This window comes from Triticum urartu, chromosome 6A (assembly GCF_056163025.1).
Source record: "Triticum urartu cultivar PI428250 chromosome 6A, HENAU_Tu73, whole genome shotgun sequence".
Taxonomy (NCBI): Eukaryota; Viridiplantae; Streptophyta; class Magnoliopsida; order Poales; family Poaceae; genus Triticum; species Triticum urartu.
In genome coordinates this window covers 571886918-571893077 of record NC_141878.1, presented here as the reverse complement: position 1 = coordinate 571893077, position 6160 = coordinate 571886918, and the positions used below count along the sequence as shown (strand labels likewise).

The following is a 6160-nucleotide window of genomic DNA, read 5'->3' as shown; positions in this document are numbered from 1 at the left end:
GCTAGGGTTATAGGGAAAGTATGTACGCGGTCACCGAATGTTGTTCGGAGTCCTGGATGAGATCCCGAACGTCACGAGGAGTACCGGAATGGTCCGGAGGTAAAGATTGATATATAGGAAGTATGGTTTTGGTCACCGGAAGTGTTCCGGGCATCACCGGTAGTGTACCAGGACCACCGGAGGGGTCCGGGGGTCCACCAGGTGGGGCCACCAGCCCCGGAGGCCTACATGGGCCAATAGTGGGAAGGGACCAGCCCCTAGGTGGGCTGGGGCGCCTCCCACAAAGGCCCAAGGCGCCTCCAAGAGGGGAAGGGGGCAAACCCTAGGCTCAGATGGGCCTAAGGCCCACCTAGTGGTGCGCCCACCTCTCTTCCCCCTTCGCCGCCCCCTAGATGGGATCTAGGGCTGGTCGCCACCCCTAGGGAGGGAACCCTAGGTGGGGGCGCAGCCCCTCCCCTTCCCCTATATATACTTGAGGTTTGGGGCTGCCCAACACAGGTGATTTGCTCTCCCTGTTGGCGCAGCCCTACCCCTCTCCCTCCTCGTCTCTCGTAGTGCTTGGTGAAGCCCTGCTAGAGTCCCGCGCTCCTCCACCACCACCACGCCGTCGTGCTGCTGCTGGATGGAGTCTTCCCAACCTCTCCTTCTCCCCTTGCTGGATCAAGGCGTAGGAGACGTCACCGGGCTGTACGTGTGTTGAACACGGAGGTGCCGTCCGTTGGGCACTAGGATCATCGGTGATTTGGATCACGACGAGTACGACTCCATCAACCCGTTCACTTGAACGCTTCCTCTTAGCGATCTACAAGGGTATGTAGATGCACTCTCCTTCCCCTCATTGCTAGATTACTCCATAGATTGATCTTGGTGATGCGTAGAAAATTTTGAATTTCTGCTACGTTCCCCAACAATGTAATCTGCCAGGAGAAGACCCATAAGAGGGCAGAGAAACTACCGGGACAGAGATTCTCCCGGCAGATAGAACTGCCACAAGAACGGCTGCTGGGAAATGGATCTCCCGGCAGATACAGATCTCCCGGCAGTTATACTGCCAAGAAGCCTCGTTTTCTCGGCAGATAGAAGTATATGCCGGTAATGCAATTCCTGGCAGATAGTCTGCCCTTGTCTTTTACTTACGCGCCAATTTTCCTAATCCTGGTAGCATATATAATACTTTTGATTTCTATTCATACAGGAATTTGGTAGCATTTATATTTCTTTTGATTTCTGTTCATACAGGAATTCACTCAAGATTCAATAGCAGATCTCAAACACGTAATGACAAACACTTTAGTATTTTGACATTTGTACATGCGTTCAGTAGTGTCTAGCTACATTACTAAATAGAGTTTACATGCAAGACAATAAGATCTTTTGTTCAAACTAAGCTACACAAATGGTTTGAGCTGCGAATACAAGAAACGTCATGTAGTCTTCAAGTGCTATCATGTAGAAGAAACATCATGTAGACGTGAAGTGCTATCATGTAGAAGAAACATCATGTAGATAGTGCAGAAGATCTTCCAACGATGATGCCAACCTGAACAGAGAAGATGGTAGAACTGCTATAAGCTAATAATCTTGGTAAATATCTATATTGTAACACAAAAAATGGAGATAGTCTCAGACATCAAACACTAATGGCTCGCCTCTTGAGGGGGGATTTTGCGTACCAGAGGATATGGGCACATAGTTGATAGCAAAGTTTGACAGGAACCTGCATGAATAATCCATTAATGGTCATGTCCTAACATGTTCTCAGCTCTGCTACTAGTACTTGTACTGGCATAAATTTACTTGCAAACGTACCAGCTGAATTGCTCTGTTAAAGAAAAGCTTTGGATTAAATATAGCTTCTAAATATTAGCCACCAAAAGGTCGGCCAAACTTTGCTGAAGCCCTGCAAATGAGCATAAGATGTGCATATATGTAACCGCAGAGAAAATAGTTAGTTCAAGGTATTGGAAGGATATAAAAGACCTGCACCCAGCGACATAAACAAAGTTTTACACGTCCAATCTTCCTAATCAATTTAAGAATTCATCACAAATTTTAATTATCAAAATATTCAGACCAACGACAACAGGTTTTAACTAAAAAAGGTCATATAAAATCATGACAATTGTAAAAGAAAGGAGAAGGGAAATTACTTGTTGCTTCTTTTACATCTCCTTGCATAAAGCTAGGACTCTAGAATCAATTAATATGTCGAGAATCAATGAAATAAACTAAATAACCACCATAATTGCCATCTTGTACATGAGCTTGTTGTTTATACTTTGATATCTAGTTAAGCAAAGAACAGCGAATACTTGGACATAGTTTATTCACATAAGATTCAAAGATATGAAACCAGGCTGCCAAATAATCATGTTATTTACACAAGGTAGAAGCTCATAAAGAAGACCCTAATCAAGTAGTAGCATCAACCAGAATGAGCAGAATATCTACACATACGTTTTGACAAGTACAGAATGAGCAAGTATCTCAATTCTCCTCAATGCACAAGACTTTGAGTTGTAAATGAACTTGGTTCCTAAAGCTTTGTCTAGAAATAACTAAAATATACATGAGATAGGATCAGATAAGTATTCCAAAGCAAGTAGTCATATCATGTTTTAAAACAAATGCGTAGCTGACAGAACACCTATTTCTGCTAGCATCATTTTCAACTTTCAGTGTGTATCTATAGCAAGGTTCCTGATGTGTACAAAATACTAAAAAGTGTAATGCCACTATGCCAGGTCAGCCACTTTTTACACATGAAAAGGTACTGGACTATGCATAGGAATACAAGAGAAGGCATCACCTATGCTCTTCATAAATGGTTATATGTCAGGAGACCAACGACTCTGTTTCAAGTACTGCCCAATAACAAAAGACTAATCTTCAGAATACACAGGGCATGTAAAAGCTCAGTTCCAGGACATGTAAAAGCTTCCAGTAGTTGTATGCATAAAAAGACTAATCAAATTCAGGGCATGTATACAGATGGCAAGCAAAATCTCAGTTCATATGTTTACTGCAGTTTCATTTGCATGAAGCATATAAGAAACGAAATGCTAAATAAGTTTCAATGTTCTGAAATAGCAGCAAACATGTATCCAAAAGTAAATATATAATCATAAGAGCATAAGCTTATGTGCTTGTATGGAGTAGTTGACGCTGCTTGGAGAGGACAAAGAAGATGCACGCTGCTCACAAGACAAACAATCCAAAAAAATATTTCAGTGAAAGCATCAAATGAAAATTAGGGAATAGTTTGTAAGAATTACATATAGGAGAAAAGAGCATGGTACTCAGCTAGCCTCATGTCCTAATTCTTCCAATTTTTCTACTTAGGAGCATAGCTCCCAATTTCCATTACTGAAAACATCAGAGACTAAGCCACACACACCAGCACTACTACCAAACCTAGACGCACAACCTAAACAACAAGCATCCAAACGTTCTAATTATCAGCAACAAAACAGCAGTCTTATATTACTCGTGGCCCTGCATGACAAGGTACTGTACTGCTAGGGTTAAATTACTTGTACGTGGCACTGCCAGTAGACCCTTTTCCAAAATCTGAACCACATGCACATCTTAAGCTATGTACCATCTCTATGAAGATAGCTATGGATGTATTTGTTCTTAAGTGTTAAGCTAAATAAAAGAAGTTTTAACAATAGGGGATCTTGTAATTTAATAAGTCATGATGCCATGCTATTTCCAGTAGGGATGACAGTACAAAACCAAATTGCTATCATTTTACTCTAGAAAAAATAAATTATCAAGCAAATGTTTTTCAATTCAATAATAAAGGTTGCAACACTTGAAGGGATTTCTACTATGATAGACAACTATTGATCATAAAATTCCAGAATCAGATGACTGGGAGCAGTGGCAAACTAGAAATAGAAAATTATAGAAGAAAATTCCAGATCAAACCCCATATATCTATATTCATAGAACTAACACATTCTTTTTTGCGGGGTCATAGAACTAACACATTCACTAGTTAAAATTGTTTAACTCTAGAAGTGGTACTCCACTTTCAGTCTACACTTGCACCAAAATATACAGAAAGAAGTTCTCTAGCTATATTTGCAGCACGGCCTTTAAACTTATCTTCCCAGAGCTTGCATGTAGTACTCCTACTGGGATTCACTGATTTAGTATGCAGTTGTAGCGACAATTTGCTGCAATGGAAGATCTCCTCACCATAAGAAAAACTTGGGGCTACTCGTTATTTTCACAAATGTACTGTCATATAAACTCAAAACACTTTCTGAAGTTGTTCTAGTTACTGGTCAGAAGAAAAAGGGAACAAAAGTTTGCAAAGAATGAAATCTCACCGGCCAAGTGCTCTCGGTGGGCAAGGAGGCGGCGCTGCACCTAGGGGAGGATGTACAGGAGGTGGAGCTTCTCGGGAGAGGGGCCCTGCTCAGGTGAGGGAAACATGAGGCGGCCCAACTTAGTGCTCGGGGAGGGATGCTCGTGGAGGAGGAGGCCCTGCTTGGGGGAGAAAGCTTGAGGAGGAGGAGGCCTGCTCGGCGGAGGAAACCTGCGGAGGAGGTGGCTGTTGTGGTGGGGATGGAGGGCGGTCGGCGGCTTTCCTCGGGAGGAAGCAGGTGCTAGGTGCAGCAGGGGATGGGGAGGAAGCGGCCAAGGGATTCGTCGGTGTAGGAGGGTGCTCGGCGACGACTAGGCGGTCGGCGGCGACTGTGCTCGGGGCGGAAGCCTACACTGAGGTGGAGTGGCTGGTGGAGGTGGTGGCGGCGGCGTCGTCTGGTTGGACGCGGCGGCGTGGTCGGGTTGGAGGGTTAGGTTTTGCAAGATTTGGGGAAGAAATGGTCAGGGCGATGACTAAAAGAACCCTTTGGGCCAAATATTAGATCTCGTGCCCTTTCTCCCACGCGAGCGCGCTTAGGCCCATTAGTTTGATTACTCGGCAGATAACAGGCCGCAGTTTAGGTGGGCCGGCAGATAGGATGACCTGCCAAGTGGACCTCATTGCCGGCAGTTTGGGTGCCCTCGTTTGTTAACTTCTCCCGGCAGTTCCTCTGCCTGTAGTACTTCCACCGGCAGTTATTCAATTCCTGGCAGTTTCTTTGCCCTTGGTCAGGTATTTCTCCCGGCAGTTAACTGCCCCCAATCAAGTGTTGTGGTGTAGTTGGAGTTTGGAGTCCCGGATGGGATCAGGGACATGACGAGGAGTCTCGAAATGGTCGAGACGTAAAGATCGATATATTGGACGACTATATTCGGACATCGGAAAGGTTCCGAGTGATTCGGGTATTTTTCGGAGTACCGGAGAGTTACGGGAATTCGCCGGGGAGTATATGGGCCTTATTGCGCCATACGGGAATAGAGGAGAGAGGCCAAAAGGAAGGAGGCGTGCGCCCCCCCTCTGGTCCGAATTGGACAAGGGGTGCAGCCCACTTTTCCTTGTTCCTCTCCCCCTCTTTCCTTCTCTCCTACTCCAACAAGGGAAGGAGGAGTCCTACTCCCGGTGGGAGTAGGACTCCCCCCTTGGCGCGCCCTCCTCCTAGGCCGGCCGCCTCCCTCCCTTGCTCCTTTATATACGGGGGCAGGGGGCACCCCATAGACACAACAATTGATCATTGATCTCTTAGCCGTGTGCGGTGCCCCCCTCCACCATAATCCTCGATAATATTGTAGCGGTGCTTAGGCGAAGCCCTGCGACGGTAGAACATCAAGATCATCACCACGCCGTCGTGCTAACGGAATTCTTCCCCGACATTCTGCTGGATCGGAGTCCGGGGATCGTCATCGAGCTGAACGTGTGCTAGAACTCGGAGGTGCCGTAGTTTCGGTGCTTGATCGGTCGGGCCGTGAAGACGTACGACTACATCAACCGTGTTGTGCTAACGCTTCTGCTTTCGGTCTACGAGGGTACGTGGACAACACTCTCCCCTCTCGTTGCTATGCATCACCATGATCTTGCGTGTGCGTAGGAAATTTTTTGAAACTACTATGTTCCCCAACAGGTTCATCCCATAGGTCGGTGGCAAGAAATAGTCTGCAGAGTTTAGTTAGTGCAACTTTGCTTGTTTGTAGTAAGTACTATTGTTCAGTACTTGATTTGTGTTTGTGAACCCTGTATTGTTTATTAGTATTGCCGCTTTTGGTGTGTGGTCAGTCCTGAGAACGG

The 6160-nt window shown here is 45.5% G+C and overlaps 1 long non-coding RNA gene across 1 annotated transcript; it reads right to left on the bottom strand.

The window, feature by feature from the left end:
• Positions 1 to 1279: 1279 nt before the first annotated feature.
• LOC147966454 (uncharacterized) lies at positions 1280 to 4368 on the bottom strand. The gene is made up of 3 exons (XR_015607767.1): positions 1810 to 4368; positions 1674 to 1717; positions 1280 to 1540 (listed from the first exon to the last, which is right to left on the bottom strand). It is a non-coding gene; the product is annotated as an uncharacterized LOC147966454 (long non-coding RNA).
• Between the last annotated feature and the right edge of the window lie 1792 nt (positions 4369 to 6160).